The following is a 23,526-nucleotide window of genomic DNA, read 5'->3' on the forward strand; positions in this document are numbered from 1 at the left end:
GGCGGTTTCAATGAATCCCTATCGGTATTTCTACCACAACTCATTGGTCACTTTTATAAGAGAATGTGGTTTCATGCCAGCTAATGTTCGCCAGTGCTTTGTAATGGTGGCTAAATGAGAATTTATGGCGATGCTACTGCGCACCTAATGCAAACACAAGTATTCCTTACGCATTGCTTCGAAATTGTTCAGAATAAAGTCTCTGTGAAAATGTCAGTGAGAACGCATTATAGCGTTTTAAATCACCGTTCATATTCGTTCATGCGGCATGTGCAATATAAAAAAAGTGTGAAGAACGTCATTGAGCTTTCCTGAGGTATTTTTTGCAACGTAAATTGCAAATTAAGGGAAACAGCTTCAACGAGGAATGTGTAGATACGTAGTGCGTCTTCATTTTAGTGTGATTAATTTCTTAAGTTGCGCACAGAAGGCGCACTCTGTAAATGTGAAACGTATCGTCTCCTCGGCGACATGAAGTAATAAATTCTTAAATGACATTGCAAAGCATATAACCGATCAGTTAACACGCGATCTTAAACGATACCAACTGCGACATAGGATTTCTCTATGCCAAAGCGCATTTTGCGCTTGGAGAAAATAAAAAGAACAGAAAGAATACAAACAGAATAAAATAGAATAGAAATGAGAAAGAATAGAAAAGAAATTTGGTGGTTAGAAGAATGACGCGTTATTATTAGCCGCGCCCAGTACATCATATCTTTCTGATTGCTTTTTCCCTTCTATGCATATTGTTCTAGCTGTTCGGTCTGTCTGCGCCATATGACTGTTCGATTTGTCATCATTTCTCTTCATCTACTGACTTCATACTATCTTCTGCGTTCTGGGAAACTGTGGAACAAATAGTAAGTTAGATAATGTTTTTCAAATTAAAATAGTGGATTATGCGTTAGATGGTGCGAAATGTGGAAAATCGCCGGTGTTGTTATATTGCCATTTTGTAATTCTAGATCAGCAATTTGAAAGACGAATGGTTGGAATGGCGCCTGGTACGTGAGCCGCAATAGCGCTGCGTTTCCTACGTCTGTTCTGTCTTCTTTTAATACGGCAGCGAGAGCGTGCCGGCGCCGCTGGATCCAGCGCTGGATCCAATCACCGCTGGCGTTGCGATTCCCGTGATGCAGCACGACGAGCTGAGGATCAATCAGCATCGCTGTGCCACGCTTTGCCCAACTTAGTGCAAACGTTTCCCTTTAAAAAAAGGGTGTACAAGCATGCGAATGTAATCAAATGCCTTTGTGTTTTCCAGGTAACGAGCAATTATGGAAGTCTACCGTAATAACCTTGTATATTTGCTGGGCTTATTTTTTCTTCTGTCCACGTTATACCAAGGACCAACGGGGGTGCTTGCAGGAATCGGTCAACCGGGTGGGTACTCCATTGTTTTCAAGTTTCCATGATAATCCAAATTTGAAGAAGTACGCGGATGCATAGTTTCTAATCTATTTAGTTTTTTGCTCTTCACAACTCATTCAGCTAAGGCTGTAATTTACGAGGCGTACGCCTTCAACTCACTTGCATTTTTGAGCGTGAACGAAAGAAGAAGAACTTTCCCGGCGTGCTCGTTTATGTGGTATACACAACCTAAGGGGGGGGGGGGATCGGAGATCTCTGTTCGTTCCGCGTTCGTTCTGGCGGTGGTGCGTCACAAAAGGGCGGTCCGCAGCTCTCATCCGCCGAGAGGAAGAGGACAGCATATCGTCAAGCGGTGAGCGTCGCGCTTTCCGGAAGTAGACACGCGTCGTTTCTCCTCGGCTAGGGGACCGTACATTTGAAAACGAAGTGTTTCTCGCCTTCTAATATATACAGTTGTTATACGAAAAGATATTGTTTTTCTTCTCAAGCTCAAACAGTTTCTGAAACAGCAATAGGTTTCAGTGCTGATATTTATTGGTGTTAATTTTGATGCACGCGAAAAAAAAAAGAAAAGTAGCGGTCGGCGCAGTTTTTCAAAATGTCGTCCCACCGGAATGTCTGGCTTGGCTCCCGGGTGTCGGATCGTCAAAGGGAGCTTCTGCTGGTTTTTATGAAAGAGCACCCACAGATCGCTACGCCGTCGTGCCCGCTGGGTCCGTCGTTCACGAGTGAGGACCGGGAGGACACGTGGCAGTAGCTGGTAGCGCTTTTGAACTAAGAAGTCCCTGCGCGTAAGACCACGCCCAGTGGCAGGCCCGTTCATTTCGTTCGCACTGTTCGTTTCGAGAACCGAAAGCGACGCCGCACTCGCTCATGTTTTCAAACGCATCTCGCACCTCTAACCGCAAGAGAAGCACACGTCGCAAGCGCCATTTTCTCAAAATCAGCTCTTGCGGCCGCCGCAACCGCTGCATCATGCCGTGCGAAGCCATTTGTTCGCTCGAGAGAACGCGTGCGAACGGTCTCGCGCTCCGTTCGTTTGTAGCAGACGACATGCTCGTTATGACGCGGTATGACGTCATCAAAAAATAAAAGATTAAGCAAAAACAAAAATGGCTACGCCCCTCAGAGACACGGTTTTTTCCGGCTTCGGCCAATCGCGTGCGCCGCCAGAACGGGCGCAGAACGAACGGCGCAGAACAGAAATCTCCGATCACCCCACTCGTTATGACGCGGCATGACGTCACGAAAAAGGAAAACCTCAAACAACAAAAAGAAATGGCGACACTCCCCGGCCTTGAGTAGCATCTCCCGCTTCAGCCAATCAGCGCGCTTGTTCTTCCCCAGGAGAACGAACAGGCGGAACGAACAGATCTCCGATCGACCCCCTACTGAATTGAACATACATGTTGTCCAGCAAAGGCATAGAGGGCGTTCATTGTTGTTTTTAACAGTAGCGTATTAATTCTGACGTCAGTTGAAATGAATTGAAGTGGACGAATAGCCTTTTCCATCGGTGGGACCAGAACCCATATCTTTAGAATTACGCGTCCTTCATCGAAGTCAAATCGCTCTCATTCGCTTTGCTAGTGGCGTCACTGGAGCTTCAACTGGATCAATCCTGGATGCTCTAGACGCAACCCCGCCGCGACCACATGCCGTCGTCGTGATTATGATTATATTAACATCATTATCATTATCAATTACTTTTAAATAATATAGTTCACAAAAATACCTCGCTTAGTGACTAAGGACAATCAATGACGCAACGCTGTCCTAATAAACGGCTAAAAAAATGAGGAAGCGGCACGCAATATCCGGAATATGTCGTTTTAAAAGGATATTAAAGCTTCCTGGTGAAAACAAATTACCTAATTCTGTTTTCTTAAAAAATATTGGTCAGCTGCTTCGTATAAAGTGTTATTGTTTCTGGGACATTTTTCCCACCTCTCCACTTTAGCAAATGATCCGCTTCACAAACGTCCGCAAGACCCGACAGGCAGGCGTCAGCCGCTGATATCTCCATCACTTCCTCGAATACCAGAAGAGGGTGTGTATGTTCTCGCTTGTATTATTTCCATCGTTATTCTAAAGAATAGACGCAATCACGTGCCCAGTTTTGAATTTCTGTAAGATCAAACACTGTGAACCGCCACGAGCCCATGCTCTAATTATACGACAAAGACATATTCAAGTTGGTTGCTATTTGCGACACGTGCAATGAGTTGGTCACCTCTATCTCTGGTCCCTATCTTTTGTTCCGTGTTTTTCCGCTACCCAGTCGAAGTTATGCAATGAGTTACGCTGTTGTTTTTCATCTAAGTACTTCCGGTAGTGCGCTTACTTCCGGAATATTGAGAAATTGGTATTAAAATGAAAACTTTTACGCAATCGGTAGTTTTGGCTCAAGTTAAGGAATTTCTTTATACATAGCATATCGGAGCATAAGTTTGCATAATATAAGGGCTAGCGAACTGTCAAGATAAATAAACTAATTGAATGAGTTCATTGAAAAAGAGGGCGGCTTCCTTGTGAGCACTGCGATCACTGCAGCACCTGGCGTAGCAGATCTCTACGACGCCCTTCTTCTGTAGGAGCACAAGGAAATGCGCAGGCTGTCTTCCGCCACGCAAAAAGCCCACATTGGGTCCCTAACATGGGTCGCCGTGGCTCTAGCAGGCACTGCTTACTGTGATCGCGCGCGCCCTAACACAAGAGGGATTAACAGATGGCTCATACCTTTGCAGTATCTGAGATGTTACCGCTCGAGTCGTGTTGAAACGATAGACAGTACGAAGGTGGCTTCGATCACTGCAGTGTCCACATTTGCTTACGCCAGCATTTTTTTTAATTGCGTCAAGTTAGATGCCTAAACAGCTGGCGGCTACCATACTTCGTATAAATTCCAGCGTTTTACTATCAAATCCTTTGCTTTGGCTATGTGTTGAATAATGTCATCATCATCATCATCAGCCTGTCTACGCCCACTGCATGGCAAAGACTTCTCACATGCTCCGCCAATCAACCCGGTCCTGTGCTTTCTGCTGCCACGTTATACCTACAAACTTCTTAATCTCATCTACCCACCTAATTTTCTGTCTCCCCCTCACGCGTTTGCCACCACTTGGAATCCAGTCAGTTACCCTTAATGACCACCGGTTATCCTGCCGACGTGCTACGTGCCCGGCCCATATCCATTTCTTCTTGATTTCAACTATGATATCCTTAACCCCCGTTTGTTCCCTGACCCACTCTGCTCTCTTCCTGTCTCTTAAGGTTACACCTATCATTTCCTTTCCATCGCTCGCTGCGTCGTCCTCAATTTACGTTGAACCGTCTTTGTAAGTCTCTTTGAATAATGTATGTGATATCAACAACTTGGCACTCGAAATGCTGTAGCTACATAAATGTATGGGGATGTGCTACGTGCGAAGCCAACAACTTTCACTAAATCAATGTCATACCGAGAAACTGAAGCGGAAAGGCTTTGATAAATGAAATGTTTCAGCTGCAGGATCCGAATGCTCAGCATTGATAGCGATAAGAATACACCGAGCGACAACACACGCGGAAAGTATTCTAGTTTGATTCTGATATGTTTCACACACAACCACGTACTTCATAAATTACGAAGCACGGTGTCACGCGTGCGCATACAAGCATAAATCGCCTAACTCATATTTTACGACCGTTCGCTATCGCAACGTGATTTGGCACGCAGCGCCAACAGAAGTGAGGGAGCACAAGACAACCCCTCAAAGTATCGTTTAGGCGAAACTATAAGACCTTGCAAGGAAAATGTGGCACTGCTTTCCAGTAACCAATAATGTTTTGCAGATCATGGGCCTAAAGTACAACTATTCTTGCTGCTGTTCTTCATCTCTCCTCGTTAGGAGACGCTTCGAAAACGTGGGATCAGGGGACTAAACAAATAATCAACAGAGTTCTAGCTGGAAGGGACCTGCACCTCTTACGGGATTCGCCCATCATCGTACGTACATTCTCGTTTTCTTTATTCGTGCTGCCAATATTAAGTGCAGCCACTCGTATGCTTGCTAACCCACTACTGCTGCGATTACTACTGCACATTTGAGAAATTACAAGGCCACTTTATCCCCTTGAGGCATCTTGAACTCGAGCGCTTTTTTTTATTTATGGACAGCATAAACGACGTGTGTCGCTTAGTTGCATAGGCATTTTCTAAAGCATAAGAAAAACTGCAAAAACAGCGGAATACAAAAGTGTAGCTCAGAAGATGTGAATACTGCTTAGGCAGTCAAAGGCTTAGTACGCTTCTAAATGGGACGATCATATTGCTACATGCATATTGCCAGCCCCTTGAACCATTGCGCGTGTGCGCCGGACGAGGAAAGGAAGATCTCTCTCCGCTCGGGCTCTGAGCTGAACCGGTCAGCGCTGCAACTGCTACTGAAATATATCGTGTAAATAGTCTACGGTCTAGTCTACCGAGTCGTCATTCACGTAACATATTTGGTGGAGGTGGAGCGTTCCCCGTCCTCACCACGAAGCTTCGCAGCGGCCTCACCGTCCAGATATCCGGCCATGGCTACCACATGCCAACAGCACGTCTCCGTCTACAGCTGCGGCGTCAACCACAACGTACCTTACGGTGTCCCACCCCCGCGACCCCGGTACATTTTCCGCCCAAGCTGGCCTTGACGTTGACTACTGGCTCAGCATGTACGAGCGTGTTAGCCAAACTCACCGATGGGACCCCACCATGATGCTTGCCAACGTAATCTTCTACTTGGGAGGCACCCCGCGTGTCTGGTTCGAGACTCATGAGACCGAGCTCACCAGCTGGGACATTTTCAAGGAGCGACTGCGCGACATCTTTGGAGACCCCGTCCGGTCGCCAAGTGGCAGCACGAAAAGAACTTGCAACCCGTGTCCAGTCATCGACCGAGTCGTACGTCTCGTATATTCAGGATGTACTCGCGCTGTGCCGAAAAGTGGACGAACAAATGTCCGAGGTTGACAAGGTGGGCCACGTACTCAAAGGCATCGCGGACGACGCTTTCAATCTGCTCGTCTACACAAATGTCTCGACCATCGACCTCATCATTAAGGAATGCCGCCGCTTCGAAAGGGCCAAAAGCCGCCGCGTAGTGCCTCAATTCGCTCGGCTACCGAACACGGCTGTCACATCAACGTGCTCCGATCTCGGCGCCACCCCACCCTTTGAGGAGAATGTGACGCGCATCGTTCGACGGGAGCTTGAAGCGGCAAGTCCAGCGCCCTTCCACACACCCCCCTTCGACCAAGCCGCTGTCCAAGCACCCCCCACGGTCTCTGTTATTCAGGCCGTCGTGCGGCAAGAAATTGCCAATCTCGGTTTCCCTGTCGCCTGCTCCGTCTCTCGACCCGAATACCGACCGACGCCCACGAGTGCACCCCGCAGTGACTCCTATTTTCCTCCGAGATCCCGCAACCCATCGGAATGGAGAACTCCCGACGACAAACCCATCTGCTTCCGCTGCCACCGGGTGGGTCATGTCTCCCGTCACTGCCGCACCACCTGGACGCCGCCTTATTGGGGCCAATTCTCGTCGCCTACTCGCCCATACGCTACACCTCGCCAGTATTCTCCCAGCCGTACGTACGCTGCCTCTGACGCACCCAACGCCGCCCTACTGCTCGGTCCCCGTCGCCCCAACGCCGTCGTTCCCCGTCGCCTCAACCACGCCGCTATACGTCGCCGCCCAACTACGTCTCGTCCCGGACGGAAAACTAGGTCGTGCAGCTCCTGGAGGTAGTGCTGCATCATTGTCCTCTGAACCAATCCTCCGTTGACGCTCACTACGACACGAACTTAATTGATCTTCAAGTGGACGGTATTTCTATGACGGCGTTAATTGATACTGGAGCTCAGGTGTCCATCATCAGCGCGCATCTCTGCCGTCGGCTTAAGAAAGTACTGACGCCTGCTACAACTAAAGCCGTACGCGTCGCCGATGGCGGAACTGTTGCCGTCACGGGCATGTGTACCGCTCGAATAAGCATTGCCGGCCGCCACGTTCCCGTCCTCTTTACCGTGCTCAGCAGTTGCCCTCACGTACCTCATCTTAGGGATGGACTTCCTCTCGACACATTTCTGCCTGATCGACTGTTCTGCCGGTACTCTTTGCTTGGAACTTCCTCTTCTGCCAGATACTAGCCCCAAACTCCAGACCAGCCTCTGTACCACAGAATTTATCCGCATGCCGCCTAAAGCCCTAACATTCGTCGAATTGGCAACGTCTTCACCGGTGCTTGACGGGGACTACGTCGTCACGCCTATTGCTGATGTCCTTCTGGCGCGCGACATCACTGTACCACACTGCGTTGTCACCTTAGCCGCTAACCGGATACATCTCCCTGTTGTAAATTTCGGCTTCACGAAGCAAGTGCTACCCCAAGGCATCTCAGTCGCCACGCTCCGATCCTTATCAGATGACCACGTCACCATTTTCGCTGCCGACGTGTGCTCAGATGTTCCTTGTCGGCCGCCGGATACCACAGACCTCGACATGGCATTGCGTCACATGATCGCCCCGGACCTCGAACCTGAGCAGTCAGCCGCTCTAACCCGCCTTTTGGCTTCTTACCGCGACATCTTCGACGTCGATAATCGACCACTAGGCCAGACTTCTCTTGTAAAGCACCGCATCAACACCGGTGATTCTCTTCCCATTCACCGCCGACCATATCGGGTGTCTGCCGCCGAGCGCACGGTCATTCAACAAGAAGTGAACAAGATGCTAGCCAGAGGCATTATTGAACCCTCATCGAGCCCTTGGGCGTCACCCGTCGTGCTCGTTAAAAAGAAAAGACGACACGTGGCGCTTCTGCGTTGATTACCGCCATCTGAATCGAATTACGAAAAAAGGACGTTTACCCTTTACCTCGAATTGACGACGCTCTTGACTGCCTACACGGCGCGCGCTACTTTTCTTCAATAGACCTACGCTCTGGCTACTGGCAGATTGCTATGGATGAGAAAGACCAAGAAAAGACTGCGTTTGTAACTCCGGATGGCCTATACCACTTCAAGGTTATGCCGTTCGGTCTGTGCAACGCCCCAGCCACGTTCGAGCGTATGATGGACCTCTCTGCTACAAGGATTCAAATGGACAACCTGCCTTTGTTACCTCGACGATGTCCTTGTATATTCGCCTACATTTGAGACCCACCTTCGGCGTTTGGCAGCTATTCTTGACGGTCTTCCGCAGAGCTGGCCTCCAATTGAACTCCTCGAAGTGCCACTTCGGCCGCCGGCAGATTACGCGTCTTGGGCCACCTCGTCGATGCTGTCGAGGTGTGCAGCCGGACCCAGAGAAAATTCGTGCAGTCACGAGTTTTCCTGTACCCCAATCAGCGAAGGACGTCCGGAGTTTTGTGGGGACTCTGTTCCTACTTCAGAAGGTTCGTGGAAGATTTTGCAACAATCGCTCGACCACTCACTGAACTTCTGAAGAAAGACGTGCCTTTTACGTGGGGTCCCGCTCAAACCGCCGCTTTTTCTCGCCTCGTCACACTTTTGACAACGCCGCCTATATTGGCCCACTTTGACCCATCCGCTCCGACTGAGGTCCGAACCGATGCTAGTGGTCACGGGATCGGAGCCGTCCTAGCCCAACGACAACAGGGACACACCGCGTTATCGCCTACGCCAGCCGCCTCCTTACAGCTGCCGAGCGCAACTATTCCATTACAGAGCGTGAATGCCTTGCTCTTGTCTGGGCAGTCTTGAAGTTCCCCCATATTTATATGGCACGCATTTCTCTGTAATAACGGACCATCATGCGCTCTGTTGGCTTTCCTCACTAAAGGATCCTACGGGCCGGCTTGGTCGCTGGGCTCTGCGACTTCCAAGAATATACCTACACAGTGACGTACAAGTCGGGCCGCCTACACCAGGAGCGCAGACTGCCTGTCCCGCTACCCGGTCGATGAATCGAGCAGCGTCCCTGACACCGACGCCGACGCTTGCGTCTTTTCCGTTTCCTTACTGACAAACATCGGCGACGAACAACGCAGAGATGCGTCCTTGCGTACTATCATCGAACGCCTAGAATCATCGTCTACCGACCGGTCCCATCGCTCGTTCGTCCTCCAAGATGGTGCACTCTACCGCCACAATTTTCACCCAGATGGACCAGCCCTGCTGCTTGTTATTCCGAAACACCTCCGCTCGGCTGTCCTTCACGAACTTCATGACCTTCCAACGGCCGGTCACCTTGGTGTATCGCGCACTTACGACCGGATCCGCCGACGCTTCTTTTGGCCAGGGCTTGCACGCTCCGTCAGAAGATACGTTGCGGCGTGTGAGAAATGTCAGCGCCGCAAAACACCATCGACGCTTCCCGCCGGGTGCCTTCAACCCCTTGACATTTCGTCAGAACCGTTCTTTCGCGTTGGCTTAGACCTACTTGGCCCGTTTCCCCTGTCTTCCTCCGGCAACAGGTGGATAGCTGTGGCCACAGACTACGCCACGCGCTACGCCATCACAAGAGCTCTTCCAACAAGCTGCGCCACAGATGTCGCCGACTTCCTCCTACACGACGTGATTTGCAACATGGAGCTCCACGCCAGCTGCTTACGGACCGTGGCCGCACATTTCTGTCGAAGGTCATAGCCGACATTCTGCAGTCATGTGAAACGAGGCACAAGCTCACTACGTCCTACCATCCGCAGACAAATGGCCTAACCGAGCGTCTCAATCGAACACTTACAGACATGCTTGCGAAGTATGTTTCCTCCGACCACTCTGACTGGGACCTTGCTTTGCCGTACGTGACATTTGCGTACAATTCTTCGCGCCACGACACTGCCCGGTTACTCTCCATTCTTTCTGTTGTTCGGCCGACAACCAACGTTGCCCCTAGACACCATCATCCCGTTTCCCGCCGTACCGACCAGCGAATATGCCCTTGACGCTATCACCAGGGCTGCTCATGCACGTGAAACCGCCCGCACTCGCCTCTTGACTTCTCAAGAAAACCAACGGCGGTTGTACGATCGCAGGCACCGAGACGTGCACTTCTCGCCCGGTTCTTTGGTCCTGCTGTGGTCTCCCACCCGTCACGTTGGGATGTCGGAAAAACTAATGTCTCGATACACAGGTCCATACAGAGTCCTTCGTGCGGTTACCCCTGTAACCTATGAAATCGCTCCTGTCGCCTCTGTCGCCTTCATCGTCTATACAGGCCAGCGATATCGTACATGTCGCACGCTTGAAACCCTACCACTCTCCCAGTGACGTTGACGTCCTGATGCGCCGAGACGGCGCTCCTGCCACCGGGGATTATGCTACATGCATATTGCCAGCCCCTTGAACCATTGCGCGTGTGCGCCGGACGAGGAAAAGGAAGATCTCTCTCCGCTCGGGCTCTGAGCTGAACCGGTCAGCGCTGCAAACTGCTACTGAAAATATATCGTGTAAATAGTCTACGGTCTAGTCTACCGAGTCGTCATTCACGTAACAATATTTAAGATCGTCTACACTTTTTTGTGAAGCGGACATAGCTATCCGCACGTAGGAATTCCGGCATACTACGACACTATGATATGGTGGGTTAGTCGATGTTCAATGGAAATGATGCCTTCCGAAGATCAGAATATCTTGTTGACACAGGGTGCTAATAATTCGTTTTTTCAGGCTGCAAGCAGTCAACGCCTACTGCGGAGTATTGCACACAGGTATTCAAATACACTGGCACGTGATTGAGCTCTTTCGAGCACACGGGCATGAAGCCTGCCGAATAAAGCAACCAGGAAATCTCACTAGCGGGAAAGTTGACACATTTCTACAAAAGAACAATTCAAACGCTACTCTCCCTAAGCATCGGGCTGGGATCAGTACAGTCAATTACAGTTGTTCGAAGGGGACATCGTCGGAGCTCTGCTCGTAAGGGCAACCGCTAAGAGTGCTTATCTACCTTCCGTTGTTTGCAGGAACATTGTAAACTTCCGCCATGTTATAAAACTCTATCATTGGTCCACACTGATTGGCCCAGATGGCTGCTAGGGCCGGCGTGATTCGCTTAAAATGCCGCCATAAAGAAATTTGGCAGGATAGCGGAATTGGAGGGTGTCTAGAATAACACGCCAGTTGAAGCTTCAAGAGCGATCCGTTAGAACTTTCCGCCCATATGGCTTTCAAGTATTCCACGCCGCCACTGTTGCCAGATCATCAATTTTGCAGCACAAAGGCTTCGACGAAAGTCCGAGGATCTGCGAAATCTTGGGAAAATGCCGTAGAGGTATTGCCACGAGCGCCACTTCTGTTATTTTAATGTGAAGCACTTCTTAGCGAACCTCTGGCACTCTGAGCGTATCTATCTATCTATCTATCTATCTATCTATCTATCTATCTATTATCTATCTATCTATCTATCTATCTATCTATCTATCTATCTATCTATCTATCTATCTATCTATCCGCCTACGTCTGGGTGCTCCCATGATCGCCTCCTTAACTGTTGCAAGACCAAGTACTGGCATGGTAGGGTAAAAGGATTTCATGAAAAGGAGTGTCGAGTCATGACGTGAATAACATGAAATTCCTGTCGCGCACTTCGCCAAACCCATTCCACAAACACGTGTGGCACTGCACGAGGCTATTTATTCGATACGCTCTCGTGTAGGTTCGGTAAACATTGAACTGATGACATAACCGTCATCAAGAAAGGAGGCGAGACCATTTGTGCACACCAGAAACCAAACACTCAATGTATTTACACAGCAGAAATATGAATAGCGAAGGAGAGAGAAAAGTACAGAAAATGCAAGCGGAAAAGAAGTTAACAAAGTAGGAAAATGTTAACAGACGCGAACAGTTCACAGAAGATAAGTTACAAGAGAAAAAGGCAGTTGTCACCGTTCATCGAGACGCGGAGCTTGTAGCGGAGACGGGGAAGGCAAGGCACAGACTGAACTCACGCAGACGCCAACGGCTAGAGGTGCGGTAGACGCTCACTCGGGTGGACAGAAGCGTGGGGCGAGTCGAGGTCAACGGCCGGACGCCCCTTCGGCGTTCGCCAGCCGCAGACTGGGTTTGAAGTGGAGACGCCGGTCTTGACTGGCCAACGCCAGACGACGAGCAGCGTGTGTCTGGCCAACGCCAGACGATTGAAGAAGCTGGGTACGCGCCCAGGTGGGAGCCCGCAGCGGCCTCGACGCAGGAACTCTGCCGGCCGCCACTCCCGCGCCCTGGTCGCCTTCCTCAGTTGGTCACGTCCCGGCCACGTCTCCTCGCTTTGCCGTTGTACACCCGTGGCTTTTCTTCCAGAACACCGTGGCGGCTCTCCATTGGACGAAAAATCGTTCACGCTCACACGTGCTACGGTCGCGAGTCATCGTCGTCGTCTTCATCGGTTTGTGTTTGCGTCGCGCCCTTTTCAAACGCGCACTTGCACATCACAAAAGCCCCCCTTTCGATAAGTTTTTTTCACCAATGAAAAAACTGCCGGTAAGTGCGCGTTTCGCCACGCACAACCCACGTTCGGCACAGCGTCCACTACACAATCTTACACCAACACACTCACTGCACCTTCAGCGTTAACACAAAAATATGCTGGTTAAGTCCACCATACATTTCAAAACATGGTCCCAGCGTCATGCCAAAACTATATTCACGTCACACTTCACAGCAAAGGCAAGTTCTAAACCTAAAATAACTACAAGTAATATAATTCATTTGTCCATAGTCGAAACCCAAGAGCAGCTGCCGGTTAGTTTCGACTATTAGGTGATCGCGTCCCACACAAGAAGAGATCTCCTTTTTCTCTGTTTATGACACAACAGCTGTGGAAAAGTTTGGAAAAATCTTCGAGGACACGCCTGTCTGGGCCTCTCCACGAAAACGCTCGGAAACTTCTCCCATTCAAGCACCTGGTCTTTGCTAGAATGAAATGTGCTGTCAACCTGGTTGAGATTGCCATAGGATCGAAGGCGTTGTGAGCAAGAGAACGCAGTCAGAATTGCTCGAATGACTCGTTCCCGTACTCGAACACCTCTCTTTGGCCGATACGCCTTCAATGCCTTCAGCATCTCGCTTGGAACAGTTGCTGCATCGCATGATGAGGTAGAAACCTTATGTTCTTTATCTTTACTTAAGGAACCCTGCACACATCTGTGCTACCATTCTGGAGCTCACTGTTAATGCATAGGTGGCATGCTCCTTCAACAAACTCCTTTCTACTTTCCATTCTCAGTGATTTAGTAGTCGTTCCCTGCTCTTCACACGGAACGCTACGCTCTCTACGTTGACCTGAAGTAAGCGTCGCGCTGTTTTGAGGCGAGCTACATGCATGGTCATCGACCATTCCTGTGCCGCCGGTCACGCTGCCAGTGGTACACAGGAAGGCTCTGCGCTGTCGCCTTAGAACGCTCGACATGGCATACGCGCGGTGCTATGCCGTTTATTTCACTCACTGTATCTGAAGACTTGGCGTCCTTTCTAAAAATCGCTCGAAGTCTTCGAAAGCGCACTCCGTAGAAACATCTATTGCCCTTTCATCAGGGCTGTCCCGAGGACCATGTGCCTCTTCGATAAATGTGCATTCTGCCGCACTATTTTGCATAGCTGCATCGCTTTCCAGGGAACACGACTGTTCCTTCTTTGCTAAGTTTTGCGAAGCCATACTCAGCACTGTCCCTAGACCTTGGTTGGTCTCACCCTCGCTCTCCGCCTCGCCTCTGTCCTCTATTTGTAGAGAGTCTGTACCAGTGTGGTTGCTGGCGTTTGCAATACTGCCACTAAAGAACGATACAGATTCACTCGTGAAGGCCCTGCCTTCAGCACACATCGAGTACCTGCTCTTTGGAGCTCAGGTATGAAAATTGCTCCCGCCATTCTCCGCCTTCTCGCTGTCTCGTTTCGACCTCCGCCAGTTTAAGCCTCAATTGCTGCGTTCTTTGCCTTAGCTCTTCAAGCTCTCTTTCCTTCTTTCTCATTTCACGTTCGAACTCCATTTCCTCAGCCATCTCTTCGCGAATCCGCCTCTCGCGTTCCTCGCACCATGCCACCAATTCCTCGCCTTCTAGGCCCATGCGCCTTCCCAACTCTTCTAAATCTGCTCTGCTCATTTTCTCTCTATTTCTGAACACCAGTAGAGTGTCACAAACGGTCTCGTCCTGTCGTAGCGGACGCCATTTGTCACGAGGCTATTTATTCGATACGCTCTCGTGTAGGTTCGGTAAACATTGAACTGATGACATAACCGTCATCAAGAAAGGAGGCGAGACCATTTGTGCACACCAGAAACCAAACACTCAATGTATTTACACAGCAGAAATATGAATAGCGAAGGAGAGAGAAAGTACAGAAAATGCAAGCGGAAAAGAAGTTAACAAGAGTAGGAAAATGTTAACAGACGCGAACAGTTCACAGAAGATAAGTACAGAGAAAAAGGCAGTGTCACCGTTCATCGAGACGCGGAGCTTGTAGCGGAGACGGGGAAGGCAAGGCACAGACGAACTCACGCAGACAGGGGGGCTTTTGTGATGTGTGTATGTGGGGTCTGACGTTGTCAGTTCAAGTCGGCACTCCACCAGGTTTGTGCTCCCAGGAGTCTCGGCGAAAACATCCTTGTGCTTATTCAGCACGCTCTCTACTTGTTCCCTCTGTAGGTCGGTCAAGTCTTCCGACTTTCGGACGGCTTCAATTCCGAGTCCTTTTCTTGGCTCCAGACATTCAATCGGGTTGTCAGTCTCCTCTTCCTCAACCACAACGAATGTCGACGCTTGTAAAGGGGCTGTCGGTTCTCTCTCCTCGTATCGTTTCAGCATATTGATGTGGAACAGCTTTTTGCTGTCGCCAACATCCAACCAATAGTCAAAGTCGTTTTCTTGCCCCAGACGAGGAAAGGTCCTTTCCAGTGCATCAGCAGCTTATTCTGCTTGGTGGGGAGCAATACCAACGCTCGATCTCCCACCTTCAGTTGACGGCGATAACTCCTCCGATCATAATATTTCTTTTGTGAGGCTTGGGCCTTGCTCAAGTTTTGATGCGCGAGGCGTATCGTTTCTTCTAGCCGCTCCCGCAGATCTAAGACATTTCGGTACGTGGTTTTCATTTCCTCGCTTATTTCGTCTTTAGTCCACAGCTCCCTCAGTACACTCAGCGGACCTCTTGCTTGTCGCCCGTATATGAGCTCGAAAGGTGAAAACCCGAGACTTGTCTGCGGCACCTCGCGGTAAGCAAACAAAAGAGGAGCGAGATATCGATCCCACATCTTTGGTTGCTCTTGGCACAACTTGCGTAGCATTCCCTTCAACGTGCCATTAAAACGTTCTACCATCCCGTTGCACATTGGGTGATATGGTGTGCAGCTGAGGTGTTTGATGGCTAGCATTTCATTCACATCCTTCATCAACTTGGATGAAACAGGATGCGTTGTCACAAAGAATCTCCCGCGGGAAACTGATTCTGGAAAACATTTCCAGCAGCCCTTCTGCCACCGTTGCCGAATCGATCGCAGGTAGTGGTATGGCATCAGGATACCTAGTGGCAAAATCGATCAGCGTCAGAATATATCGGTTCCCTTTGATCGAGATCGGTGACAACGGACCGATTAGGTCCACGGCCACTCGTTCAAATGGTGTATCAATTAGTGGCATGCGTCCAAGCGGAGCTTTGCCGAGTTTTCCCTTCGGTATGGTCCGTTGGCAAGAGTCGCATGACCGGACGAATCTTTGAATGTCCGCTTGCACTCCGGGCCAGTAAAATGCACCGAGTATTCTGTCGGTGGTCTTTATTCCCTGATGACCAGACAATGGATTTTCGTGGGCTAGTACCAATACTTGGGCACGAAGACTTCTGGGAACCACCGCTTGCGCAACAGTCTTCCCTGGACAGAACTGGTAAGAGCGGTACAAGATTCCGTTGTCGGTGTAAAACGACTCCGCTGTGGACCCAGCGCCAACATTGGTCCGGCCAATCTTCTTCCTACAAACCTCCAGACTCGAATCTTGCTCTTGCTCCCTTTGGAACACCTCCTTGACACGTTCAGTAATGCCAGATCACTTGTGGTGCTCCTTCACGACTTTCGCACCAACGACCGCCGGATTTTCCCCGCTTATCGAAGTGAGCTTGCGCTCCTGCCTTGGAATCCATGGTCGCCTTCCGTGACTTTCGTGAGGTTCTTCCACTTAGGATCGGGGTCCGTGTGGTCCCGTGCCCCAGGGACATTGCCGACTATGACGTCGTACAGGGGGTTTTCCAAACATTTTACCACAGCTTGCCCACTGTAATAGGGTGAAAATACGGGACCTCCGCTTCCGGAGCTTCAATCGTGCTCCCATCCGCGAGCAGCAGCTTTGCTTTGGTGCCTATCAAAGCTCTATCGGGGACCAAAGACCTGCGTACTACCAGACTGTTGCTGCCCGTGTCCCGTAGCACTGAAACCGTCTGTCCGAACACCTCCCCTGGCAAGACAGGCAGGTTGTAGATTCCATTGGGTGGATGTCCGTACGCTCGTCTTGTACCTTGACTGGAGCCCCCCGAGCTCTCCTGTCGTGAAACAGCGTCTGGTGACGAAAGACAAGCTGTAGCTTCCTTTCCGCCTCCACCTTTCCGTCTGCAGAACTGAGTGTCGTGACCCGCTTTCGGCAGAAGCCACAATATGGTTGGCCGACTTTCGTGCGACAGTCGGACGCTTGGTGTCCTGCTTTGCCACACACGAAACATTTGGCTGGGGACTTGCCAGGTTCGCCAAGGTTTTTCTGTCGGCTTCTTACTTTTTCTCCGAAAAACAAGCAGGTAGTTTTGCCGCTGGGCTTCCATAAATGGTCAGGCGCTTCTGCTATTGTTGAACCGTTTTGCAGTTTCTTTCGCGAAGAAAACAAATCAAAGACGGCTATGGCAGTTGTTGAGAAGCTGTTCTGCGACTATCAAATCTCGCACTCTTCAAATGTTTTACCGCTGCTCGGCCATCTCTACCCATCGATCAAAAACTAAACAGCCTGGTAGCGTACTGCTTAGGCAGTCTCATTGTCGAAGGGCCTACTGCGACGGAATTCTCTCGATATCCATCAGCAGTACAACGAAAACGCTGGAGCAAAGCCTTTTTCACAGGACTCATAGTTCAGCGAGTGTTTCAGGCGACAAACGGCCAAACACTTAATGCCTCACCATCCAGGCACAAACTAAGGCAGTGGCCCATTTCTCTTTAGGCCAATCTTGACCATTAGCAACCACCTCCAATCGCTTTAAGTAAGCGTCCAAATCATCCCGGTTCTCGTTGAACACGGGAATCAAACTATGAGGGTTCACGATTGGTGGACGTGTTCCCTCTGGTTCTCGGACCCGAGTGGTTGACTCGGTGGAACCTCCAGCTTCAACTATCTTGAGGCGTAGCTCCAGTGCTCTCTGTTCAAGCTCCAATCTCTGCTTTGTTGCTTCACGCTCTGCGACCCGTTCCTCACGCGCTTTGTTAGCCTCTTCCTGAGCCCTTTCAGACTGCTCATCTACCCACTTTTTCAGTTCCGCGCCCTGCAACCCCAAGCGCTCGCCCAATGCTATAATTCTGCCGTACTCATAGCGGGATCGTCTACTCAAAGAAATAAAGAAAATGGCTTCGTCCTGTTCCGTCCTGTCGTAGCGGACGCCAATTTGTTATGCAGGTTTAGTGTCGTCAGGTGGTTTTAATTGAGGCAAGGCCTCTGACCGGGAAAGGAAGAAGCCATTTTAAATGCACACGAAAAAAATTAACTTTATAGCACACACGGGAAAGAAAAGAGAAGGAAAAAAAAACACAGGTAACAGCACCAAATAAAGTCAAGCTATGCCTAAACTAACATCATGGTGTCCGGTGCTAAAAAAATGTATTTAAGTTTCCGGGGACGTTCGAAAGAAGCAAGTCACCGGTTTTGAGTCGCTGGCGGTGGCTCGGGCGGCGGAGTCGTCGCTGACACGTTGACGGTGACGGCGTTCGTGGAGCGGACGATGGGTTGAGTCGGCGCAGAGGTTACCGGAGGGGGCGGCCTTGGCAAAGCGGCTGGCCACCTTCCTGCCCACGCACCGAGCGTGGAACCTGCTGCCAGTTGCTAGCCACGGGACGAGCCCGGGTGCCTGCCGCCAGGTTCCACGCTCGGTGCGTGGGCAGGAAGGTGGCCAGCCGCTTTGCCAAGGCCGCCCCCTCCGGTAACCTCTGCGCCGACTCAACCCATCGTCCGCTCCACGAACGCCGTCACCGTCAACGTGTCAGCGACGACTCCGCCGCCCGAGCCACCGCCAGCGACTCAAAACCGGTGACTTGCTTCTTTCGAACGTCCCGAAACTTAAATACATTTTTTTAGCACCGGACACCATGATGTTAGTTTAGGCATAGCTTCACTTTATTTGGTGCTGTTACCTGTGTTTTTTTTCCTTCTCTTTTCTTTCCCGTGTGTGCTATAAGTTAATTTTTTTCGTGTGCATTTAAAATGGCTTCTTCCTTTCCCGGTCAGAGGCCTTGCCTCAATTAAAACCACCTGACGACACTAAACCTGCATAACAGGCACATACCCGTTTACCGCGGGCCGCGGCATAGGGGTATACGCCACAGCTGATTACCAGTTTATATCTACCTATGAACGCCAAGAATAGACATTGGTAATTTAATGCTTGAGCGTTAAGAAAAACCGAAATTGGCAGCGCTGACCCGAAGAATGGAAAGAATAAAATTAGCATCACAGCAGGAATCGAACCCAACATTTTGTGTGGCAGTCAGGTATTCTACCACAGAGCCAAGTCAGGTCAAGAAAGCGCTTAGGAAAAGCACTCTATGCAGGCGTAAGGTCGGTGCAACATCAATTGTGGTTTTAGTGCTGGCTGTCTAATTTTACAAGAAAGCAATAAACGCTACATATGTACTCCTACGATACAGGCGCTATATCAGATTGACGTCCGTGGTTGCAGTGTTGCTCCGCTTTTATAGCAGTCCACTAAACATTACATTGTACTCCTATGATTCGCAAGCCATATTGAAGCGTTGCTTGACCCCGGGGAAATGCATTATCGAAAGTTACAAATTATATTCACATGAGATCACCATAAAGTGCACTTAGTTTTGATAATACTGACGTATATACTCCAACGTGAGGGCTGACGTTACGTCGCTCCATAAGTTACCCCTTAAACGCCACTGTTTGTCAACGTGCCTGGTAAGCCCACAATGTGCCCACAGCTACTACGCTTACAAAAACACGTCGATGCACCTCGTAATGCTGGTTGAAAGCCAGAAATACAACATAGAAGTACTGGCCGACTGCTTCGCATCAAACCGATTGCCACAACGCGTGGCGATCTGCCGAAAATCTTATGTAAATAGAGCGTTCCACTATCACCGTTGCATACCGTCGGATACCTTAGCAGTAAAGTGATCAAATGGCAGTTTATTGTAGAAATATATCACGGTGAGGTAGATGGCGGAATCGCTTGCAAGGGATTCAAAGACGTTGTTTCGCAAGTTTCTATGGTGACCCTGCCTCCGTTTCGAACAAGTGAGCACTGGTCAATGATCAACCCGTGAATGCATTCCAGCCTCCGCAGCCTTCACGTGAACTACGTAGTTCCGAAGCGTTTGTTCTTATTTGCTCTGTAGAAATGTTGACTCTTTGATGGGTATTGCTAACTTCCCAGTTAAATGGGCGGGGCTTGTCGGTGGTTCTGATTGCTACGTCTCGCATTTTCACGGAGAATAAACGTGTTGACCACATCGAGAATCCGTTGGCGTTTTCGCTAGTTCTCAGCCAGCAGACGTGATAGTGTTTTACAATACACATCGATGGTTGCATATTGCTGCGTGAAATTCACCAGGGCCGGTCCTCGACAATCAAGATTCACCAGTAACATCGCTTTGCCAAGATAGCGCCTAAACGCACATTTCGCCACAGCGAAACCCGGATATTTCCACGTCATGCTACGCTGCTCAAATCGCAGCGTGAATTGCAGTATCCACGTTTTACCGCTACTTACAATGCATCCAGCAAATTTTGACCTTTCTCTGCAGAACCTTGCAGATGATTCATGAAGCAGTCACTCGCTTGCCTTTGACCTTATCAACCACAAACATGATAATTTCCGTTAACTTACCATCCTGAACGATGTTGTAAACAGACCCATAGGAAGTGCCAGCTTCGAGGAATTGTCCCGGAGATTTGAGATTTGCTTTAATTCGCCAGATGAAGAACTAGAAGAAAACAATTCGGCAGATCCACGCCCTGTGGAATCGGTTTCATGGAAAGCAGACGGCCAGTGATTGTCTAGGCTACATTTCTCGCTTTGAGCCAACGTTAGGAGGTGAATCGACGTGTTTTTGTAAGTGCACATCGTGGCCTTAACAGGAACGTCGACTGCACTGACGTTTAAAGGGTAACTTGGTCTGACCTAACGTCAGGACTCACGTTAAGCACAGTGCAGACGCCAGCATTATTGAAACAAGTCCACTTACGGTGCGATGGTGGATATTATATGTACTTTCGTTAGCCTATTTCTCCGATGTCAGCAACGCTTGAATATAGCTTGCTGAATCATAGGAATACAGATGCACTGTTTATTAGACTGCTGTAAACGCAGACTCAGCAATGCAAACACAATAGATGTTAACCTGACATGCGCCTGTATGACAGGAGTAAATATGCAATGTTCATTGCTTTGTTATAAAATTTGATAGCCACAATTACCGCAATTTACGTGCGCTGACGTTACGCCTGCATAGAGCATTTGTTCCAAAGTGGCTTTAGGACCCGGTGCGGCTCTGTGGTAGAACACTGACTGCCTTGCGAAATGCTTGGGTTTTCTTGCTCAGATCCTGAATTTATTCTTTACATTTATCGGGTCAACGCTACCGATGTCGGTTGTTCTTAACGCTCTCGCTTTTAGGTTACGATTGTCTGTTCTCACCATTCTTTGGTAGATATAAATTGTCAATAGCTGTGGCGTACTAGAACACCCAGGCGTAGTCGGCTCGATCGATAGATAGATAGATAGATAGATAGATAGATAGATAGATAGATAGTAGATAGATAGATAGATAGATAGATAGATAGAGACGCTCAAAATGCTTTAGGTTCGCTAAGAAATGCTTCACATTTCAAAATTTACCATTATGGTAAGGATAGCATTGTAAAGCTTCAATGGCAGCAAGAAGTTGCACAGAAACAGTTGTAGTTGTAAGGCAATTACTTGCGAGCGAAATTTAGAAATTAAAAACACTATTTACGCCGCAAGACGGAACATTCAAGAACACCAGTATTACATGTGAACTGTCAGTTAGCTTGATTTTTTTAGTACTGGAGATGCCGATCAAGCTTCACCACTGCATACACGCGGGAAATGCTGTCATCACTCAGCGGCTTACGTGGCTACCCGAACACTCATTGTCATGCAAGTAAGATTTCACGGCGTTTTCAAACTCACAACCCAATACCTCACTTATCAAAGAGATACATTGTTACACATAAAAGTAGTGCATTCCCGCAGATATTATGGGCGTTTCTCCATCGATCCGGTAGAAACAACCCCGTCATTGCTCGTAGGCTTGAAAGGTTGTCAGCAGCGCTTTGTCACCGGGCAGCTGGGCCGATTTATATAAATATATATATATATATAATATATATATATATATTATATCTATAATATATATAATATATATATTGACCGGAGCATATCGGTGTCAGCTCTGTGCCAGCGTGAAGAAGACGTTGACGTTCGTGTGGTTCTGCACGCCGGGTTTCTGCCTGAACCAGCTTGGTTGACTCACGCCTTCTACATAATAATAACAAGTGTTTGTGGGAGAACACGCTTGTTGCATATATATATAATATATATATATATATATATTATATATATATATATAATATATATATATATATATATATATATATATATTGGTGTGTGTTGGTGTGTGTGTGTGTGCGCGTGCGCGGTGTTAGTACAACATGGTGTTCTTGTCTATTTGGTTCATGTTAATCAAAGGTGAGGACGCAGCCAAGGTGAAGAAAAAAAAACAGGAGGACAGGAAGAGCGTCACTTGCAACTGGATTTAATTCAAGATAGGCTCCATTTTGAATACATTTCAGACAATGCGCAGTTTTTTTTTTTTTTTGCGCAGAATACACGATGTAAGTCACCGTTTATGATACGTTTCAAAAAAATTCGGCAGATCCCACGTACCATGGGAGTGGATGTTTGCGAAGCATGCGCGGGATGGTGACTGTGGCGTAATTTTTCACATTCAGCGAAACGTTAAGGAATGACGCTAGAGAAATGTGGAAGTGGTAACGCACACTCATATGCTGCTGAGTCGCATATGCATTATATACCCAGTTGTTTACAGTTGCGTAGCGATGACAACAGCAACATGGGTGTTAGCATCACCAGAGCGGTAAGCTCATATGTAGTGTTTATATTCTTCAATACTGGATAGCGCGAATCCGAACAGCAAAGACGAAACACAAATGAACAGAAGAGGCGTTACTCGTAACTAAGCTTCATTCAGGAAAGTCCCCTAGATATACACTCAGCGAAGGGGCACACGCAGGCGCACTGCACGCACGTTACAGTCACAATTGCAGTTGTTACAGTTGGTTTACAGTTGTTATGCTTATACTAATCTGTTATGACGGGAACGCACGCACGTTTCACGAACCCGTGTGTGTGTATAGAAGGGGTTCTTGACAGGTTTTCAACAACGTCATCCTCACCGTGATTAGTGAGCACCAGCACCTCGACCGGACTTGTAATAGGATCTGTTCGTGATCGCGGCTACGAGAGGTCTAAGTGTAGTGACGTGCATGGTATAGCACAGCTGGTGGAAACTGGATGCCTCTGACGATGAATGATCTATGACGCCTCCTGTCCTGCACGTGGGAGCGAGGTCTTTTGGTGCCCTGTCCACATTCAAACCGTCTTTCACGCAGTATAAAGGCCAGTCATTGTTGGGTCTTGATAAACCAATGTTGAAGTCACCGATAATGATGAGCGGCCTGGTTCTCTCGGCAGGTTGTTGTAGACGCATTCACCCCAGTTTTTGCGTGATCGACGTGGTCCACGTTGCGGACCTCGTGAACGACTGCATGGTAGTTTGAGCGTCTTCCAGAGGTTCTGTTTTCAGCTTCCTCACTTTCCTTGTGTCCGCCACGTGGTGTAGCGGTTACGGTGCC

The 23,526-nt window shown here is 48.9% G+C and overlaps 1 long non-coding RNA gene across 2 annotated transcripts; it reads left to right on the plus strand.

The window, feature by feature from the left end:
* The first annotated feature begins 766 nt into the window (after positions 1–766).
* Positions 767–5,333, plus strand: LOC119378018 (uncharacterized). 2 transcript variants are annotated; one of them, XR_005180909.1, is made up of 4 exons: positions 767–863; positions 1,268–1,386; positions 3,335–3,424; positions 5,268–5,333. It is a non-coding gene; the product is annotated as an uncharacterized LOC119378018 (long non-coding RNA). The 2 variants fall into 2 exon arrangements; XR_005180910.1 differs by lacking the exon at positions 767–863 and adding an exon at positions 901–1,007.
* Positions 5,334–23,526: the final 18,193 nt, after the last annotated feature.

The sequence above is a fragment of the Rhipicephalus sanguineus genome, unplaced genomic scaffold (genome assembly GCF_013339695.2).
Source record: "Rhipicephalus sanguineus isolate Rsan-2018 unplaced genomic scaffold, BIME_Rsan_1.4 Seq658, whole genome shotgun sequence".
NCBI classification, from domain to species: domain Eukaryota; kingdom Metazoa; phylum Arthropoda; class Arachnida; order Ixodida; family Ixodidae; genus Rhipicephalus; species Rhipicephalus sanguineus.